General features: G+C 35.8%; 1 long non-coding RNA gene across 1 annotated transcript in view; it reads right to left on the minus strand.

Moving 5' to 3' along the window:
* The window catches only part of LOC143694625 (uncharacterized), an 88,094-nt gene extending 86,041 nt beyond the window's left edge, over window positions 1-2,053 (minus strand). The window contains exon 1 of the long non-coding RNA XR_013183199.1: window positions 1,875-2,053. This is a non-coding gene — a long non-coding RNA (uncharacterized LOC143694625). The remainder of the gene's footprint in view (window positions 1-1,874) is intronic.
* Between the last annotated feature and the right edge of the window lie 20,791 nt (window positions 2,054-22,844).

Raw genomic sequence — 22,844 nt, forward strand, 5'->3', positions numbered from 1 at the left:
CAGGTTTCTCTGGTTTCTTGCTGCTGTTATTTTAAGAAAGCCTAATGTTAGACTTGAGGTTTCATTTGGTATCCTTTATATTATGTTGTTAAAATTTTCCTACTCTAAAAATAGTTTTGGCCATTTAGTAGAACACATTAAAATTTTTACCTCTGCTTCATTTCTATTTCCTTAATAACTAAATTCACACTTCAGCTGTAACTTATGCAAATGCTTAGATGATTTAGGTGGTTTACCTCTCAGGGCCCCTTGGTGCAAATTTTTTGAACTGTGCCTTCTGATGTGACCAGGTGAGCTACAAAAAGACATATTCACCTCCTAGATTATATTAACATAATCTCGAGTTTTTGAAAACTCTAACCCTATGTAGCCACACAAGCATTTCACATATTCAGACAGAGATTTTCTGCTTAAAACTGATTTAAGCTGAGCCATTGAGAGATAAACATACAGAGCATTACCGAACCCCTCCAGGCTGCAACAGGGAGGAATCATAAGGGACTGTTTGTCTCAGATGACATCTAATTATAATGAGCAGAATCTAGGTTATTAGCAGAATACATCTGCATGTGTGGTTTTGAACGAAATATATTAAGAGAAAAAAGATAAAGTGAACATTCAGAATTTTGTATAACATCACAGAAACAAAAATCTTGAATTGATGCTTTAATTTCTGTCTTAAAGTTAGTTATTCATGTAAAATATTGAGACAGCAAATTAGCATATAATTCATAAAACCACTTCCTTTTCTCTCACTGTTACAATTTTTAAGGAATTGATCTTGATTGCCAACAACAGAGTCAGAAATTCTGGAATGAAGCACAGGCTCCAAAGCATTTAGATCTTGTGCTTCTCTCCATGTTCATCCACTGTGTAAAATATGAAGTGACACTGTGAGGCAGAAAAAAAATTCTTTCACCTTCTGCCCCACCATGATTGCATCCCCAGGAGCCCTGCTGAGTCACTGTGCTTCCAAATCTACATAGGCAGAGCCTCAGACAGTGCCCCAGGGCAGGCAGCATCCTCTCCTTTGATTCCAGTCTTCTTTTCTTCCCTCTCTTTGCATTTGCATTCTTTCTATACTCCCTTCTTATACAGCTCAGGCCTAATACATTGATATTATAGTCTGTAAATCTTTTGAAAGCCCGTCCTCAATCCTTATCAGAAATATATTAGATGGCTTACACCTGCCAAGTGCCAGCGAAAATCATTCTTTTTGTTTCAACAGTAGCCATAAAACTAGAAAAAGGTACATTCTTACAGTCTCACACAACATGTATCGTGACAGTCAATGGCTCTTGGAGCAAAAATGCAAAAAAGCGATCAAGCTCCTATGTTCAAATAGGGAATAAGAAATTTTCATCGTATGACAAATATAAGCTGATCCTTCAAGGGAGGGGCCCACCAATTCTGAAGTAAATGCAGACTGTATAATATTAATTTCTCCTAATAATTGTCAAAGATTAGTATCATTAATGAAAGGTAAATGTACTAAACTATATTACAAAATACAGTTGTTGATTTCTTTTTAATAATTGGTGTCTGAAAACACACTTGCAGTTTAGAGCCATGATTTTCTCACATTGCCTAGCAACCTGTGCAAATATAGAACTGCAGATGCAAAACTACTGACCTTTCTTTCATGCCTGCTTTCCAGTGCTTATTTTTTTCTACCTTACACAGCAAAAGGTAAAACCAGAAAAACTATTTTAAACACTGAACTCTTCAGTATATACTAAACATTTCAGATAACAAAATTATGAAAACACCTTTGCTTAACAGAAGAGCAAACTATTTTATTTAAATAAGCCTAAAATATTACATTCTGGATAGGGTCTCACTGATCTTTCAGTGCAGAGAGAATGGTAACTCACGCTATAATATTTGCAGCTCTCAGGGAGAGTCATCCGTGCAGATTTCTTTCCTAGTGCTCATGTACAGCTTTGGGGGATTTTTTTCTTTTTTTTAATTTTAGACCAACACTATACACTGAATGTATTCCTGCATTTAACTATACCTGCATTCAGCCTAAAGGGAGGCTTGAGCTACTCGTTTCTTTTCTTAGTAAATAGGGTTCTTCAGCAAATAGGAAAAAGAGCACATTCAAAACATAAGAGCATGTTGAAGAAAAGCAGGGTAATAGAGTACGCACCTTCTTCCCATAGTGCCAAAATACAACTTCCTTGGTTACTTGAGAGTATGTAATGGGGAAGCATGTACAGAGATGGACATGAGAGAGAGAACCTATTACTTCTCTAGCTGGGATTAGAATGTTGAACAATACCATCCATCATAAAAGGGTATATAAGCAGCAACATGCTTGCAGAAAGAGCTAGGCTGCAATCAGTCTAGAAGATGGAAATATCTCCTTAAAATAAAAGGTAAGAACTTGGACGCTTCCCTTCTTACAAGGAAGTAGATTGCAAGGAAAAATTAGATCTCAAAATATAAAAAAAAAGAAAAACCAGTGCATTTGGAAATAACACAAAGCTTATGTCAACATATTTTCTCTGAAATTGTTCCACTATACTTTGCTTAGGATGTGCCCCTAAAAAGCCATCTGCAGAGCAATCTCACTCCATATTAAAACTACCTGGTGATTTCAGTAGGAGCAAATAGTATTCACATTTTCAAAAACCTTACAACAATTTGTTTCAAGTATTAGACAATATTTTAACCTCACAACAGATTTAAAAATCCATAGCAGGGGATAACACGTGAAAAGTATTTGGTGCAAACTTAGACTCATGTTTCTCATGACTCCTTTAGCTGTGCTTGGCAGTGATCCCTATATTTGTGATATTTGTTTCATGCCAATTTTCAGTGTGCAGAGTTTTAGAAGCAGAGGTTTTTCAGAAGCCCATGGAGATTAAAATCCATCTTTCCACTAACCTACTGATTAGGTAAACTATTCTTCTGTTTTATTTTCCTTTTAGAAGACTTCAGCATATACTGCTCAAGTACAGTGCAAATTAAGTTGAAGCTAAGAAAATGTTACTTACTTATAATTTCCTTGCAAAGAACACAATTAACTTCAGAAATATCAAAGGTCATTATAGGTTTCTGCTGTTGTTGCTGTCGTAAACTAGGAAAGCTCTTCAAAGAGACTTGAGAGAAAAACTGACAATTTTATCATCTTTCACACTATTTGTCTGAAAATGTCTTGGAAGTCCTCAATTTCTGGATCCTTCTTTTTTGCCCCCTGATAAGATGTCAAGTATTTTCAAGCCACACCTTTGTATAAAGGACAGTAAAAGAGGTAAACTGCCTAAAGGATAGTCAGAATTTAGGTAAACAGAGTGTTAGAGTTTTCCTCTGTGAAGTATAGCTGTTCTGGTTTCCTAACCAGTTGAGTTTGCTACTGAAAGTTTTAGTCAGGCAAAAATAAGGCTTCAGAATTATCAAGAATGAAATAATTAAACACCTAAAATATGTATTCATGCAATCTGAATAGGGCGAAAGTACAAGAAAAAAATTATTTATGTTATTTTATTATCTTATCCTTATAAAATCATAAAAGTCCAGCCTATAAAATACAAAATGGATTTCTTACAAAAAAAAAGTATTAATATTTTAACTAATAGTTGCATTATCTAGAAAAGCGTAAGATTTTCTTCAGGAAGCATGAAAACAGAAAGCTCAGGAAAAAACCAAAATTTATTGTATTACAAAAGTACAATTCATCAAGACACAGAAATAAAAAAATATTTTTCTCTCTATTTTGCTAAATTATTATTAAAGATCCATCCATTAAAGTTCCATGTTATGAAGTTTTTTGGTTGTTTTCTTACACAATGCATGATTTAAATCATGTAGGGGTATATTTACATAATTTGATCATTTCTGATGAATGAATCAATGATTCCTTAAGACAAATTGTGACCCTATCTGTGAAATATTACCTATCTCAGGTCATTGCCTCCTCTTAGTTTCATATCTTAGATGTTATTTCAAGCCACACTAAACACTGTCATTGTCACTACAATATGAAACAGCAGAGTTTAGTCTTTTCCATTTATCTTCTTTTTAGTTAACTGGGGATTTTCAACACCTCAGAAAGTCAAGGCATTTGTATCTAAAGACACTGCTAAAAGAAATAATAAAAGAATGAAAATGAGTAGGAGGAGAGAGTAAAAGAATTCAAATTGTGCTGATGCTTCTTTCTTTTAAATTAATCACTTTAAAACATTTTGACAACCATGTATGAGTAGTTCTATTCTTTTGTAGAGCTAATTTTATTAAAATTCTTAATTTTTCTTTTGTGCATACAATTCCAAGCTTGCTAGCTATGTACAGTAAATGATAATTAACTAAATACAGTTAATAATTGAGTTCTTAAAGGTGTTTGAGTTTCTGAAGATTGGATCTTGGTTTTGATAATAACTTTTTTGAAGCACAAATATATCCAGACTATTTGAGCAAGTTAGCTTCAGCTTTCACATTCTCATTCACACACAAAGAGTACAATATAATGGCATATGACACAAACATTACTGTGCAATTTTAAAGCAAGTTGGTCAATGTATTTTGCAGAGAAATGCAATTACCACATCATTTTGTGAAAAACGTGTTTCCTGCTGGTTGAATGACTCTAAAATCTGCTACAAGAACCTGATATATAGAAAGTAAAGCAAAGTTGTCTGTAAAGCAAAGATCAACAACAATCTCATCATATTTTTAAAATACATTTTCCTATGCTACTTCATAAATAAATTTTTAAATCATACTGGGTAATTTTTACAATTTACCTGTCTTTTAAACATGTTTATAGAAAATAAGCAATTGAAGATTGCACAAGATTTTATATGCAATCAATGCAACCATCACAATTTGCATTTCTTTATGTGATTTTTCTGAAGAGAGAGCACCAATTCAGAAAATTTCCTGTTTCTGGACTATGTGTTGGCTTTTTTCCCCAACATGAACTCTTCAGAAATTTCTCCTTAAAACATACAAATATAGGTAAATGTATTTATCTGTATCTATTCAAATAGAAAGGATACAGAGGATGGCAAACTCACTTTGCTGAAATTTAAAGAGCAAGGTGTACAGTCTAATACTGCACTACAAGAAAAAAACATATGTACTGAGTTCCAAATCATGCTTTATGGGTCTTCCAAAAACCAGAATGCCCAACCTTGATCCACCACAATGTGCTAATGAACAAATGGCTGATATTATTTTGTAGGGAAGCAAACACTTCCCTTGTAATCTCTGCATAGCTGATGAAAGTTTGACACTTTCAACAGGCTGGCAAAGAGGTGACATTGTGGGTAATGGTAGCATGTCTTTTAAATGTTATTTCTTCCTTACCTCTGCTGACATTATGGGATTTCAAAACAGTAGAGAAAGTGAATATTAATTATCACTATGAAAGTTTCATAGATCTCCTTTTTGCTGTTAACAAAAAGGAGATCTATGAAATGTTCCAGCATGATTAAAAAAACACAAGTTATCGCATTTAAGAAAAATCCTTTATTAACAGAAGATGTTCATTGGCTGGCCACAAAATACTCTGAGATTAAAGTTCTAATGTTCTGTTGTTAGCATTACTATTATTACAGTTACATATTGTCTTGTCACTAAAATGTACTAAAAACCATATTTGTAGGTCTTGGAACATTTTCAGGTGAGAAAAGGTCCAACTATGAAGCAAAAAGGACCCCAACTATTATAAATAGCTCACAGTTTCTTTTGTGACAACATGCTAGAGATTGATAATGCAAAGAATTTGACCTAAAAATAAAAGAAACTTCAGTGCATTTTATGTATTTTGGATTTTCCATGTTTACATATTTCAGTCTAAAGGAAGACAATAATGATCTAACTACACTATTGGGTTTCACATAACAAGATATCCCCTTTTAGATAATTAGCTTTAAAGGGTTCATCTTAAGGTTTCACTCCAGATACGTCACAGATCAGAATATGTACTTGTAGTGTACATGCCAATAACCTGTAAAATACCTAAAGACATGAAAAGGAAGTCAAAAGCTTTCAAGAACAAAAAAAAATGTGGAAATATAAGAGCAGAGAAATAAACAATATCAATAAACAGGAACTCTGAACATTTGGGAAATGATATAGAAAAATTTGTGAAGAAAAATAAGAATTCAAACAGACAGAAAACATTTAACACTAACAGAAACTCTTTCCTCAAGTAATGCAAAAAACAAAAATGTTCTTCAAACTGCAGAGGATACAAATTCAGTACAGTTGCATTAGCATAGCATGAAAAGAAACAGCTAGGAGCTGTCTCATGTAAATTCCTGCCACCTGCTTTTGGCTTATTCTACCTAAGAAGCCTATTTCTGTCAAATACACAAATATGTCTTTTAGAACAAGGAAAGTGGTAGTGGGAAAAAAAAAAGGCTTTTATGCATAATATGCCATGGCTCTATGTCTTTTTTCCCTCCTTTTTGAGTAACAGGTCTCTTCAACAGAAGTTTAGATTTGTTTTTGATGGATGTATCTTTCCATAATCATCCTAGATCTCATTAAAGTCTAAGAAATGAGATAATTGAGATTACTGAGATAAAAATTAGAATAAACAATGTTTTTAAAAAGTTATATAACACTACTTTCCAATCAGCTCTGCACAAATTCCTAATTTACTTGCTGTTTATCCTCAGCTCTTGTCAATCACAAAAACAGTTTCTGATATTGTATTTTATATTCTTATACTAATTTTTATGATCTTTTTATCATCCCATCCTCACTTCTTAAAATGTAAAGGCTGTAAAAGGGAAAAATCAAAAATGAACAGATAGTGGAGTGTTCTTTATTCATCACAGTAAAAAAGTCAAAATGGCAACAGCAGTATAAAATTCTTCTTATTTCATAACAATTTGAAGTTAGTAATAATTGTAATTTGTAATTTTAAACAAACTCAATCCTGACTTCAGAAGAAAACTGATCTATGTTTTCTTTAAGTGACTCTAATTTAATTTCTGTTATTATGCTACCATTAAGCAATGTATTTTTGAACATAATTTTGCTACCATTAAGCAATGTATTTTTGAACATAATTTATGTGTTTTTGAGATCATAGTAATTAAATTTATTTTTCATTTCTATGTGTGTTATCATATTGCAGTTTATACTTTCTATCCAGTTGCTGAACATGTTTTGTCACAAATACTAAATACAATATTTTTCCAAAAGTAACCTCAGCTGTGACAATTATTTTCAACATACTCATTGGAAATGTTCAATCTACAGATCTTGAAGGATATTTCATATGTTCACCTTCAGGATGAAAGCTTAGGGGTTTTTTGGGGGGAGATGGGTGGGATTAGGAGGAGGCTTGTGGTTTATATTTTCTTTCTAACTCTATGACTTCCATTTATGAGTCTCCAGCCATCAAATCTTTTATAACCATGATGTTTTATTTCAAATCTCACCAGATGTGGTACAAAGCCTAAGCATACACAAAACTAGCAGCAGAATGATGACTGCAAATCAAAATCAGAAGAAATATCTCCCATCCCATGCTAATATTAATGCTAATATCTTAATTTCACATTAAATTACTTATAAAACTATGTGAATTTCATTTTTCATGTTTCAAATTTTAGTTGTCTTTCTAAAATAAAATCCAAGTTTTCTTTTTTTTGCCTTGAAAATGCCTGACAGATTTGTAATCATTCCTTTCAGCTAAAAATACCATTTAACTTGCTCTTATGCCATTTCTGCCCGTAGCTCAAAAGTTGCTGTGAATTACAAACCATCTCCATTATGTTTATACTCTTGAAACACATACATAAATATGCTTTTGCTTTTTGCACACAAACTTTCTGTGGGCTTTTAATGACAAATGTCTCACACACAGCTTCCTTTTCAGAATTCAACCCAAAACCTTCAAGAGCCTTCAATAGAGTTTATGGCAAATAACAAATGTCATTTAAAGCCAGATGTCTGTGTTTGTTACAAATAAGTCCTAATCAAGTACATTAAAATCATTAAATATATGTAGTTTAATAAAAAAAATGCTGTTAGAAAACTTAGACTGGATAATGCATGTTTGTTCATATTATCACCTTTCACTTCAACTGTGCATTAGCTTTTCATAATTTCTCTAGGTATTATATGGCATAGATATGACTTTTTGATATAAAATTATGGCTTTCACAGCAATGTAATCAGAAATCCAAATTATGAAATGTGAAACCTAGTTTCTTAATCAAGCTCCATAAATCCTGCTAAGTTATTTCAATCCCACTTTACCTGGTTTGCTACTTTTCTTCTTGGAGAACCTCCAAAGAATGAGAACTGAGTTATAACAGCTCCTATTATGGAGACCTTTGATTTCTCCTGAATTCTCAAGGTACCAATGAACATTTCAGAAAATGGACTTGGAAAAATTTAACTGTCTGTGTAGGTCCCTTCGAAACCTCACCTAGTCATGACAAAGCTCTGTATTCTACAAACTATGATTCCTCTTCCCTCTATCTGCACATTCCATCAGCAGACAAAATTCTTCCATACCCTGACACCACCATATCTGTTCTCCCCATGTTGATGTATAAGGAAGACACAGAAACGAAGGCCAAATTTCTCTCTATATAGGAACTTTCATAAAAGCAGATGACCTGAAAGGCCATCTTTGCTTATATACCATGAAGATTGTGAAAAACGAACAGAAAAGGAGAGAGTCAGAAAGAGAACTGGAATCCTCTATTGATTTCTACAGATTAATTTCTCATCTATTTATTTCTATAGATTCCCTTGTAATTACAATCAGTGCAAACACTTTCTAAAATGCAGGAAGGATTCCACTAGTTTCATTCTTGTTCCCTCACCTCTTTCAGCTTGTCAAGAGCTATCAGACATCCCAGAATCAACAAAAAATACTTGTTCTGGAATTAGACATTTAGGTCCCTTTCTTACACTTCCTACAGTGAAACAAATCAAACCATGGCAAGAGATATAGTTTTGCAGGAGTTTTGGCAGGCTATTTTAGCTCCCTAAAGCTGAAAACAGTAAGCTCCTTGAGAGACGGCAACTTGAAGGACAGTGAGCCAGTTACAGCAGGAAAAATACGCATTCAAAGGACCTAGGGCACAAGCATTCTGGAGTGGGGTTACAATCTTCACACCAGGCCACACTCTGAATTACTTTGCTTGCAGTTTAACTGGATGTAACTCTGTTAGTAGCACATCAATGACAAAATGACTCAGCTGAAGGAGGGGTTGGAATTTAACACCTTTCTCCACCTTTGAAGGATTATATAATGAGTACCTAGGGAGCTAATATGTTCTTTCTGACTCAGAAAAGAAGAAGTCTTTTGTTGTCTTTATCATCCACTATCTGTAAATATTAAAGGCAAAGCTGACACATAGTCATAACTAAGTCAAACTTCAGAGTGCACAGTCCTTCAAGAAATGTGTCAAGAACCTCACTATTTTACAGTACTTTATTTAAGCTATTATCTTATACTAGATTTTAAAAATGAAGCTCAGGGAATAACATACAGACTTAAAATCCAATGCAAATAAGTATAAAGAATCATTTAGGGCCTTTAAAGATTTGAACTCTACAATGGAAATTTATCTGGCAATCCAGAGGTCTTTTTGCTTTGAGCTGCTTTGGACCTAATATTCACAGAATAGAAAGAATATTAAAAGAAATGAGACCAAACTGTGTTCTCTATTGTCACTACACAAGCTAAAAAGACTAAGCAGAATAATATTAATAACATAAAGAAAAGAAATCTCATTCAAGATTTCTTTTTACATTAGAATCATAGTTACAGCTTTGTGTGAAACACAGACATTAAGGTTTCATGAAAGCTAAAAAGGAGATTGATTGCAGCCTACGTATTTTGTTTTAACACAGTAAGATTGTTGTCAACATTTGCCAGTTATTATACACTGTGACTTGTATTACATAATAGAATATTCTGCTTTGTTCCAATTGTTGAAACAGAATGAAATTACTAAGTCGATATTATTTCACATTCAGCAGTGTTTCAGAATGGAATTAATAAGCTTATATCCTAATTCATCAAAAATGGGAAATGGAGGGAGAGAAGAGGAAGGGAGCAGAGACAAGGAAAACAAAACAGTTCTGTGGTTTGAGCCTGAAGGCTTACATGCCTCATCACTCAAGGGAGTTATCTTGAGTGAGCAGCCAAAAAATTGCCTTCCTCTACATTATGCAGTTCTGACGCAGGCATCTGAAGACACCATGCCTGAGTAGCACAGATATCAGCCTTTTCTGCCATCTGCCCCACAGTGGGAATACCAGATGAAATCAGACCAGTTTGCTAAGTGAGCATAGTGAAAGGCAGCTCCCTACAGCTGATTAACTGTTGAAAGATCTTTGAAGTTGTGTATTAGCCATTAAGCAGAAAGGCAAATACACTGCACTTCTAAAGCCAGAAAAATTAAGAAATACAGTGAAAGTAGTTCCACAAAGAAATAAACTTCTTCCCTTTCATCATTTGATGAGAATTAGTTAAAAATAAGAGTGATTACAGGAGACTTAGAAATAATCTTGGGAGTCAGTTGTTAATGAAAAATTATACACAATTCACGATGACACTTCTTTTCTTTGATGGAAAATAACTGATCCCTACCAAATCTAGAGACTCGAGCGCTCCCGTGCCTCAGGCCATATGCTGATTCAAGCTTTAGCTTGATGAAAATCAGTAGAGTTAATCTAGTTTTAATCCTTAGAATAGCAGAGTAAACCTTTTCAAAGAGAGGTGAGGCAGCTAGAAGATTAATACCACACATAATTCTGGAGATTCTTCCAAACCGGATTGGTTGGCATCAACCAGTATCATTTGATATCAATTTCTACCATATATGAAAACAGTCAACATATGCAATTTAGTAGTTGAGATCCTTGTGTCTCTGGCCTCTAGCACATTATGCAAGACCAATATGGAGAGTGAATGTCTCAAAAGTCATGGAGTAATAGATTTATGAGATGTAATAGGGAATGCCTTTAATGGGACATAGGAGTGCAGTTAAGATTTTCAATTTCTAGTATGAAACATCTGAGTTCTAATCTAAAGCTGAAAGCCTGAACACTAAAAATTACATTTCCAGGAGCAATTTCTGAGAGGGTGAGAAAAGGTGAGATGAACTCTTTATAGAGGTTGGAAACTGACATTTTTAGCTAATAAACTCCTGAAGCAAGACTTCTTCAGGACTAGAAGAAAGACTCAAAATCTGCAGCTTGCCACTTGCAAAGCTGCAAGTTTTATTCTCAGAAATTAACATGACTGACTGTTGTACAGAACTTTTTTTTATATACAGTCATTTCTTACAGAAGTTACTTGCAATTCATATTAGCTTTCCAGCAAATGTTGGAAATTTCTTAACTATGAGACAGCACAAGTAGAGACAAAACCCTTTTGTTTCTTGAAAAATGGGTAAAATTTCATTATGAGACTCAAGTGATTCAGCACAAAAGCAATTTCTGCCTTATGTTTAAAACTACCCACAGAAATTTTCATTAAAGATCAATATTTTTATTTATTAATCCCAAGATTCAGTAACAGTCTAAAAAATGAAAAAAATTCTGCTGTTTTCACAAAGGTCATATCAAGTTTTTCTAAAGTTTTAAACAATAAAGCTTTTAGGCAGCCCTAAGGTTGATTTGAACTATGGGAAAGCAAATGACAGAAATTTCCCAGAAAGGAAAATTATCCCCATGAATTCTAAACTTGACTTTGAGAAAACCTCTGATTAACTGGAAACTAAAATAAAATCTTCATTCTTCCTCCCAGGGGATATACTTGTCCCCTGTGTAGATAGGACAGTTTGAATAACTCCATAATTTCCATTGACCTTTATGGTGGACTCTTGGAATCGCTGGTCATTTCGCCTACCTCCCCCAACCATGGGTGAGTAGATCAGGTTCCACTGGATCAGGTTGCTCAAAGCCTCATCCATTCTGGCCTTGAACACTTCCAGGGAAGGAGGATCCAAATATCTCTGGGCAGACTGTTCCAGTGTCTCACCCCTTTCATAATAAAAAAATCTTACCTACATCTAATCCAAATCTATACTCTGTCAGTGTAAAAGGGTTGGTCCTTGCCCCAGCATTACTAGTCCTAGTGAAAATCCTTTCCATATTTTTACAAGCTCTTTATAAATACTGAGAGGTCATCTAAGAAGGTCTTCCCAGAGCCTACTTTTCTCCAGATTGAATAATCACAACTCTCAAATTTTCCTCATATGGAAGGTATTCCAGCCCTCAAAATATTTTTGTGGCCCATCTCTTGACCCAATTAAATGGGTCCATATCTTTCCTGTGCTGGAGGCCCCATAAGTGCCTCCAGGTGAGGGCTCACAATGGCAGAGGGGCAGAATCACCTCCCTTGACCTGCCGGTCACTCCTCCTCCTTTCATGTAGCACAGGATATGACTAGCTGTAAGCCCACAATCATGGGTCACATTTGGGGTTTCATCCACCAGTACCCCTGAATCCTTTGCAAAGCTGCTCTAAATCTAGTCTGTAATGGCACTGGTAGTACAGGTGATTGCCTCAAAACTTCATGAGGTTCACATGGGACCATTCCTCAAGCCTGTCAAGGGATAGCATCCCATCCCTCACATATATCAACTGTACCACTCAGCCATTTGCAAGTCTGGGAAAGGTGCATTCAGTCCCACTGTGGAGTAACAGTACAGACATATGAGGGGCACCACTTTTTAGTGTATATGGGAATTTAGGGGAATATACTGAATATGCTACTTTTTACTGAAATAGGAGTCTGTGCTTCTCCTCACAGTCATTATATATCCAGGGACACCTTTCCTGTCTCACAACAATTCTGCACTTACCTAGTTTAAGGTATAACCCAGGTATTTCAGCTCAGAAAAATAGAATGGGTTAAAGTTTTATTTATGCTGTAAATGCTTGTAGTCATAACATTGTTTTTATTATTTTTCTCAGACAGGAAAAATCCACAGACATACTTGCCTTCCTTGTAACTTCTGCAAGACTTCAAATGGTGCTTGTAATATTCACTGAGACATTCCAAGGGATCCCTGAAGTTCAAGCTTTCACATCTAATAACTCCAAAAGTTATAAAATCATTTGTAGTAAAGTTGTCTTGTTCTCCTGCTGTAATCAATTAACATCTCTTCTGTCATATGCACTTATGAGGAGAATCATGGGGACCTGGTCAGTTTCTACTTTGACCAGCTAACTTCCTACGCAAAAGAATGTCAGGGACCACTACTAAAGTGGTTCACAAATTACATCTGGGACACATTAATCCTGGAAAGCAAATGCACTATCTCCACAAGTTCTTCCCTCTGATATTTTAATACCTAGCCTAAACAATTAACCAAGAACAAAGCAAAATCTATCCTCCTCCCAAGTACACAAAAATGTAAATAATGTTAATCTTTTTTCTCTGCAATTGGCTTCCATCTAAAACCAAATTTATTTCAAAACCTGAAGCAGAAACAAGACCTTTTCTCCTTTCTATGAGAAGACAGTTCATCCAGTGATTCTAATTACACCTACAAATACTTCTATCTACACAATATGGTGCCAGTAGTAGCTGCTTTTAACTTAAGGGCAAAAATGCTGACCCAAAAACATCTATTTTCCCAGTAAAGGCTGGGGTGGGGAACAAAAATTAGATCTTTAACATAGGATTTCTATCAGTTTTATGGCTTCATTAATATATAGAAAATATCAACTAGAGGTTCTTTTGGTTCTGAATTTCAAAGTCAACACTTTTGTTGGTTCATAGTAAGCTACTTGCTTGTAGATTTTGAAAAATAGATGTCAGAGTATGCAGGCTTTCTACAGCTCTAGTAGGAAACCAGGAGGATGATGATGATAGGGAATTCTTCTTTGGCAGACAAGGTAATAAGATTTACAGAGAAAACAGCTGTTGCAGAAAAATAACAAAGAGAAAAAATGACAGAGCAGACAGAAAATGAGATATTCTCTATAAGGCACGGGCTACAAACTATTATTTAGAAATCTCAGAAATCTGTATCTGGATCAGAACAAGGTATCAGACTTCTAAAATCAGAACCTCACAATATTTCATTTGGATATCATTCATCTAAAGAACCTCCAGTTCACCTTTTTTACACTACAAAGGACAAAAATTATAGGTAATTAGCAGAGATACACAAGTTGTAACATCAAAACAGCTGTGTATTGCAGTAGCAGATCAGAAGATGTGCCTCTGTCTTCAAATGGTCTCTGGTTCTCCTTTCCAAAACAATTCATTTAACAAATATATTTTCCCTTTCATTACAAACCTTGCCAAGGTATTTTGAGGCATTTTATACAGTTTGTGAAAAAGGCCTACTTCCACCATCCAAATAAGCCAGTAATTTTAGGTGTAATGGTCTGTAAAGTTTGGACTGGACTCCTCAGAACAAGGAACAGTTGCTATTTTACAGACTGTTGCTTTTGTCATCTTAGTGTTTGGCTTCTTTCTTGGCTTTGCTTTCCCTCTTAGTGACACCAAAAAATCTGTACAAGACAAATTTTTCTGATCATTGGAAGTTCATTTGAAGTCTTCCCCAAGATATCTGGACCCTTCCTAGCTGAGGTGTAAAAAGTACACAGTCTTAATTTAAGTATTTCTGATCTTTAAAAATCTGAACCACACTTCTGTAGATATAAAGCAACAAGAAAACATCACTGAACCAAGCGATAGTTTTGCTGTATTTCTAAAAGATTTAAAAGTGGAAACATTATGTTCTGCAAGTGGTCTGCCTATCAAACATAGCAGATCAAGCCAACTCCACCCAAAAAATTATTTTTAATAAAAAAACAGATTGTCCTGTTGTACTTCTCATTTGTCTTTTAACAATTAAGCTGTAGGCAAATTACTTGCAAAGCTTTTGTTGTACAACCATGAGCAGTATAAAAGTCACTTTTAGGCAAAATATGCATCATTCTAAGAGTTAAAGCTTTAAAAACACCAAGAAAATTTGAAAAGTTCAGTTGAGAGGTTATGGGAATGTGCAGTCCTGTGCAATGCATGATAGGCTTCTCTATAGACTGCATCTTGCTTTGCAAAGCAGCTTTTCCTTTCCTCAAAATTGGCCTCAGGCACAGGGATCCATTCCTCTTTGAAATTGCTGTTGCAATGCAATTTCAATTTCCATTCTCCCTCAGAGACTGTATGGAATAACCCACAACAATGTTCCAGCAAAAAGCATGCATACAGTATTGTGCTTGCATGTGTACACAGATATACACAGCTGCTCTGCTAAATAAACACAAAAAAAGGTTACAATTATTTATGTCACGCTTGAATTCAGCCCATGCTGTAAGTTATAGAAGCAGTGTCAAGTATGGGAAAAATTTTCAGTAATTTTTGCGATTAATTAAAAGGGGTTTGACATGTTTGTTCACTATTCTGGGAAGAGGGAGAAGAAATAAAACAGGGAAATATGTGTCACAAAAGAGGTCCTGCCACTGATAGTAATATTTCCATTTTTTCTCAACTATTTTTTACATACAGAAAGAAGAGAAAGCCATTTAATTTGAGAGGCCAAGGTAAAAGTTTTCTTCAATTCTCTATTGCAAAGCCTTTGAGTGTTAAACATATTCACAAACAAAGGATATAATGGCTATCTAACAAGGTCATATAATTCTGTAGCCAGAATAAAAATTAGCCTTGCAGAATAGTTTGAGGCCTGTAAACAAAGGAAAATAAATGTTTTATTATTAAATGCCCATACATGACATAAATGACAGCTAGCTACAGCAACACTATGAGTCTGATCATGATAGGCTGGGATTGTCATATTAATCAGTGTAATAAGATATATTAGGACATCTTTACATTAGCATTTTATAGGGTTTCTTTTAAAAAACAAATTTCATTATTTCATTTTAGTGTAATTTATTGCATGGTTCAGAGCAGTCTGGAAGTGCTTGAACTATCCTGTCCTATTCCAATGATTAACAATCACTCAAACATAAAGTCCTGGCTTTGTGAAAAAAATTATTTTGCTGTGCATACTTTTAAATGAGCCTTTTCAGAAATTGACCAGTGCCTCATAATGTTCCTGTTCCCAGAATTCTGGTAGCATATTAAGTCAGTTATTGTTGTACCATCAACTATGCCTAGAAGGTGACCCACAGTGCAGAGTAGCTGCTATTATTTTTCAGGGCCGAAAAAAGGCATCTGTAGATATCTCTTTCTCTCCCAAAACCATTTTTCTGATTTGATGCTCATGATGCAGTCACTTCAGAGGTAATTACAGTGTACTGAAATTGCCTAATTTGTACTCTTGAAGTACAGACAAAAAACATAGACTTGTACAAAGAAGCTTCAAAATGGCAGCACAAAGACTAATATAGACATACTTTCTGTACCATTAAGCTAGAAATGCATTGTAAAAGGTTGCTACTGTAAAAAATGAATAAACAAGTTTTCTCACTATTTCATTGTGGTTTTATGTTCTCTTTGTGGACTAAGGGTTAGATTTGTGCCTCCATGAGGACTTGAGGATTTGAAAGCACATAATACATAATACCATCTAAGACATGCCCAGAGCTCTAACAATCTCTTTCTTACCTCTTCCTGATTTTGCAGGTATTTGTTATCACTGACACTGACTGTACCTATCATTAAATATTATCATCAGAAGAAAAGAAGAATTTGTTTAATATTCTGCTAAATAATCATGGTTCTTAGTAATTCCCTTTCATTATTTTAGACCTTCTATTTAAATAAAGTTTATTTTCCTCTATTGTCTTTGCTATTGCAAGCAGTAATGAATTAAGTAGTACAACATGCTCCTGAAAATACTTTACAAAAACAAAAACAAACAAAAATTTTTCTTTTATGCTGCATTTTTTATAGATTCTGTATAAGAATATTTGCCTAGTAGCGTCGATGTGTTTAAACACGTGTTTAAAATGTGTTTAATGAAAACAGAAAAATTCTTGTAACACTGTATAGTGGTAGCTTCTTAATGCATGTATTTACAGCACAAGAAAAATCTGATTTAAAAAAACACTCCTTTAAGTTACTATATGATTTTTGAAAAGGATCTTTATTAGTACTTGAACCAAGAATCTCAAACCCAGAGATGGATTCTTATACGTCAGAAAATAGCAAGATGCATATTTTCCTCCCCAGCCCTTCAGCTGTAAACAGAACTACTGACATGATTGCAGAATGCTCCACTATAAAGGGACTTTTTTAAAGCATGCCTTTGAATTAAGGCAGACTACAACAGCTCTATAGGAGTCCTGGGATTTGGGAAGCAGCATTTGAACAGCATGTTGCCCGTATTCTCATGCTGTGAACATGTTCATAGCAGTTCCATGAAAGTTCCAGGACTGCTGGTGTAGCATCTGTTCACTACCAACAAAGACTTGGATATTACACAAGAGCCTGTTTTCTATTCATTGGCTGCCTTTTTACAAGCACTGTACTTCTTTTGCAACAGGAGAATACTTTATCTCTGTTTTTTCATGTTAACACACAAAAACACTCATTAAGAATATATATCTTTATTATATTAGCAGACATTTATCAGACCAGAGCTACATTTATCAGACTAAAGCTACTGTCAGGATAAACAGGGACTCTTTAGGCTTATCCATATCCAAAAACACATAGATGTTTCCGAAAATGTTAACAAGAAGTCATAACCTTGGAACAAAATGCCTTTCTTTCAGCGTAACTGAGCTCCTAATGCTCTTCTCAAACTGGTAATTACATGTCAATTCACAATCCAAAACTCTGAGACTGACCTGGACATTTAACATCTCAGACATTGCCCAGAGAGGAACGATGGGTATCTCTTGGTTCCACATACAGATTCAGATTTTGGCTTTTGTAGGTACCCAGTTTCAGTGGGGCATTCACGAGAAATAATTTTAACAAAAGTCATGGTGCTACGTCAGCTGAATGTATAATTTGCTCCAAATAATTTAGTTTTATGTTTGTTTGGATGTGGTTACTTTATCAATTAAGCTCACTTAATGAGCTAGTTCAAGCAGGTGCACAGTCTGCTGATTACATTTGTTAAGGTCCGATTAGTGAGAGATTACTCTGCTCAAATTAAGGTGCAAATGAGACCAAATGCCTGAAGGCAATAATACAGATTTTATTTAAGCATGAATGTGAGGTTAAGAGATGGAAAGAAATAGAAGTGGTGGGTATGTGGGTATATGTGTGTGTGAGAGAGAGATAAGATAGTCACCATTCATGGATCCAGCAGCATCCCATTGGGCCTTCTTTATCCTGAACTTCTCAGTGGTGGAGTCCTGAGGTCATTCGAAACTTTTCACTATTTATACATCTAGGCAAACAAAAAATTAATGCTCATTGGCTACACAGTTCTCTTATTCTATTGGTTAAATGATTCCCTCGCTTCTAGTGCTAATTTTCCCATGCTCAGGCTCTCTAATTTTGAGTCACTGGGTTTCTTCAGTTGGTTGGTGATGATCTTCCCCTACTGGAATTACATTTTATCCAGTCCAAGCCGTTTTTGGCACAGTTGCTGAGTTGGCTTTCTTTGTCCATTTTCAGTGATATATTGCTCACCCCCAGTTTTGTTAACCTCCCCATAGGGCAGAAATAACACCCAGACAGCAGTACCACCTTTATCTTACCTCAAAGTCCTGCTATGGGGGTTTCTTTTTCTGTCCAAGTTCCAGGTAAACAAGCAGGTATGTTTGGGTGGGCTTTGATGTTCTTTGGTGGTCACAGATACCATCTGTCCCATAACTTGGGGTAATCTTTGACCAGGGATACGTGTACAAGCAGTTACTTTACACAGTTTTCCATAGTGTGAATTTCTGCCCAGATGTATTAACCAGGATGAGCAAATCTGGCCAGGCCTGGAGTTCACACTATCCTGTCACTCCCTTCTGTGCTTATCTCATAGCAAAGCCCTTCTATGGCCTTAAGAGTGTTTGAGATGGGCAACTTAAACTCCTTAGAGCATTGCAAAACCTCTAGATCTCTTCCTAGGTCTCTTCTGAGAAAGAACAATCTGGACCAAGCTGATCAAACACATGACTTGAGCACAGCTGGCACAGCAGGGTATCCAGGACCACCCTCAGACACAGTGTATGGATAGGGAAAGGAGAGTATGGCTTCGTCCTCTTAGGACAGTCTCCCAACACAGTTTTAATAGATCTCAAATTATTTTTTAATAACGTGAAGGGAAAGTGGGTGTCTAGATATATTCCTTCTCCTACCCCCCATCCCCAACTACATAGATGTAGGAGAAAGTCTTCAGAGGCTTTAAACATCTGCACACCCATATAGACATGGGGCACACAAGCATATGCAGACACATCCTCTGCACGTGCCAAGACAGATGTTTCTCTCCAACATTGTAAATACCAGAATGGTGGAGTAGCATAGGCAGGGTGAATTGTTTCATTTTCTTTCTCTTTTGTGTAAATTCTGGTTGCTGCAGACTTCAGTGGAAGAGAGTAAAGAAGCTAATCTAGGCACATTAGTCACAGGCAACCTGCCTGAGTGTTCTCAGCCTAGGAGACAATCAGGTTAAAGGATCCTGTACATTCATACTGAGGCTATTGAGTGCAATTGTTCATGGATTTCAAGAAATCAGATTACCCATAATCGGATAGTAACATTTGACATGCTACACATTATTAAGAAGTCACTGTAAAATTGTTATGCAAATTATAGATTCACAAGGAAGAGTGAAAAGAATAGGATAACCAAAGAATTGCATGGTGTTATGAAGTAGCTGCACTACTATTGCCAATTACATACCAGTCTAGCTTTTGAATGAGATTACATTTCTGAATAGGAATTCTAGGAAGTCCACTGGACATCATAAAGCCAATGGTAGGTTCCATGTACAATCCTTTGTAAAAATTCCAAAATCCCATTGCACTTTCATGCTTCCTTTCTTTTTACATGAAAGACATTCACCAGCCATTTTGTGCAGTACTGTAGTGAGTAGTTACATAGAAGAGAATAAAAATAATGCACTCTAGGATGTACACTGAGGACAGGCATCGTTTCAAAAGAATAACATTGTTAGATAATTGTTAAACAGTTGATTAGCTCAATGTCATCACTTAATTTTCATATGCTTCCTTCTATCTTGCTCATCCTCTGATATTGTTCAAATAATAGTATTTTCTTATATTAAAGTGCTATCATGTGTGTACCCTGTACTTCCCTTCAATTCCATATTCACAGTGTTTTGTGTAAAGATTATAACATTACATGGTGTGAAATATGTGCAGACTGACATCTATTATTTTGAAAAAAAAACCTGAAAATCACCAGGTAACGTGTTTGCTGAAATTCCTGCTGCTGCAGTCTGATTTGGCTCAATCACATGACAAGAAGCAGTCCAAAAACCTAATTTAATTGTTAAACTAAATGCATTTCATGGTGTTTAATTGAAGCCATCACCCTTTTTCATTGCTGGAGCCCAAAGGAAGTGACCACCACCATATCCAGCAGTGGTGCAGGGCTGGTTGCCACTGCAATAGCCACCCCTGCCCATGGCATGTCCCTGCCTGGCTGCTGCCTGCTCTCGGGATGCTGTCCCTGCCCATGCCCAATGCAGCTGTGCACCTCAGCTGCTGCTGTTGCCATGTGGACTGGAAAAAGCAAAAAAAAAAAAAGAGAAAAACCAAAACCCATGCCTCATTAAAAGGTTAAAACCCAGAGTCTCTAAAGTTGCCATTTTATTTCCTGCAAGGCACATGCTGCCTGTCATGATGACCTTGACATTCAATTCTATAATTTCCCCTTGGGTAAGAGAATTTGCAAGGGCACATTCTCTTTAAGTTCAACATCTTCCATTGCAAATGTGATTTGTCTTCAAAAGCAGCAGCAAATCAAATTCCCTGTCTCATCACATCTGCTTGTGTGCATTTACTGGATTATTGATTTGGAAATCTAACATCTGCAAATTCAAAACTAGCCAATTAAACTCAGGAAAGGCTTCACACATCAGCTGATCTCCCCTGTTGCATCCAGGCTAATGGTACATACCCACATGACTGTGAACTACTCTGGAAAATGGAAAATGCCTGTGATCAGTAATAATTACCACCAAGCATTAAAAAAAATACAGTCTTTCTGATCTAACCAGGCTTCTACAGGTATCTGTTGTAATTTTAAAATTTATTTCTGTGGTACAAAGTTGAACATCATCTCTTCTGGTTTTTAATCCATCACTCCTTGAAATCAACATCTGGAAAGAGATAACAGTTTATATGAGACCACAAAGAGCCATCAGAATAAGGGAAAGAGCAAGATTTTAGGGCACACAAGCCCTTTTTCAAACCTGAGTCAAGCACACACTGGAAAGAATTACTCTGGGTGCCTTCAGCTCAGGGGGAAAAAATATTTCCAAAACTCAATACTAAACTTCCAGGAGCTTATTTGCTTACTAATATGTATAATACTACAGGATAAGTGAAATTCTGACCTAAATTATGGTGGGTTTGATAGTACACTAGAAATTTCTTCCTATCTTAAATACTTCAAATTCATCTCCATTTTTTTGCCTATTATCCAGAGCTCAACATGCTGAAAGTAGCAGCTATTTTCAGAATAAGCATGCACATAGGCACTTTCCTTTTCTTACTTCCTGGTTTCTTACAGTTATTCTCAATATCTCCTAGCTTACTAATATAATTTAATGATATCCAGAGCAATTATCCACTTTAATGTTTGCTCTGTAGAATGCTTAAGAAAGGGCTTGACAGCTTCATCCATCTGTTCTTTTCAAATTATGTCATGTTGCCCAACTTATAACCTTGGCTAGTGCAGCCACATAAAGGGCTATTATTTATCATATGTTCTTCATAGTAAAAAAATATACAGTGTTCATCAGAGAATCCATTATTCAATCAGAAAGGGAGGGTATGATCTCACTATTTACATCTTGCTAAAATTTAATAAAAGCAGTAAAAGAAAAGAAGAATAATTCAGAGATAAACACATATAAGTTATTTTTACTGCTGTGCATTATTTCAGATCCTTTTTCTGTGATTTTCAGTACAACTTTAGAGAATATTTTTCAAACTCAAACAATATTTTTATTCAGTTATGATCATAAACACACTAAAAATCAGCATAATGTTCAAAATAATGTCATTTATACACACAAAAAAAAAATTGAGTGTATTTTGATAAATCATTCTTAAGAGGATATTTAATAGGACAATTCTTAGCAAGTATTTCTTCTTACTAGTAGGTTTTTCCAGGGCAGAATCAAAGAATCACAGAATAGGCTGAGTTGGAAGGGATCCACTAGGATCATTGAAGTCCAACTCCTGACCCTGCACAAGACACCCCAAGAATCCCACCATGTGCCTGAGAGCATTGTCCAAATGCTTCTTGAGCTCTGCCAGGCTTGGTGCTGTGAGCAGTTCCCTGGGTTCTGGTGCTCAACCACCCTCTGAGGTGAAGAATCTTTTCCTGATATCCAGTCTAAATCTCCTCTGATTCAACTTCAGGTCCTGTCACTGATCACCACAGAGAAAAGATCAATGTCTGTCCATTCTCTTGCCCTCATGAGGAAGTTGCAGACCGCAATGAGGTCTCCCCTCAGTTTCCTCTTCTTCTGACTGAACAGACCAAGTGACCTCAGCTGTTCTCATGCAGACCTTTCTCCATCTTCATGGCTCTTGTTTCAACAGTCTCTATTAGCTTTGCACTTTTTATGAAAAACATATTTGGGCAGGACATAAAACTGCCCCCAGCACTAGAGGTGAGGCCACTCCAGCGCAGAGCAGAGCAGGACAATCCCCTCCCTTGCCCAGCTGGTGATGCTGTGCATGATCCTCCTCAGGACACAAAATTGGCCTCCTGGCTGCCAGGGCACTGCTGACTCAGGTTGAACATGCCATGGGCCAGGACCCCCACATGCCTT

The sequence above is a fragment of the Agelaius phoeniceus genome, chromosome 1 (assembly GCF_051311805.1).
Source record: "Agelaius phoeniceus isolate bAgePho1 chromosome 1, bAgePho1.hap1, whole genome shotgun sequence".
Lineage (NCBI taxonomy): Eukaryota > Metazoa > Chordata > Aves > Passeriformes > Icteridae > Agelaius > Agelaius phoeniceus.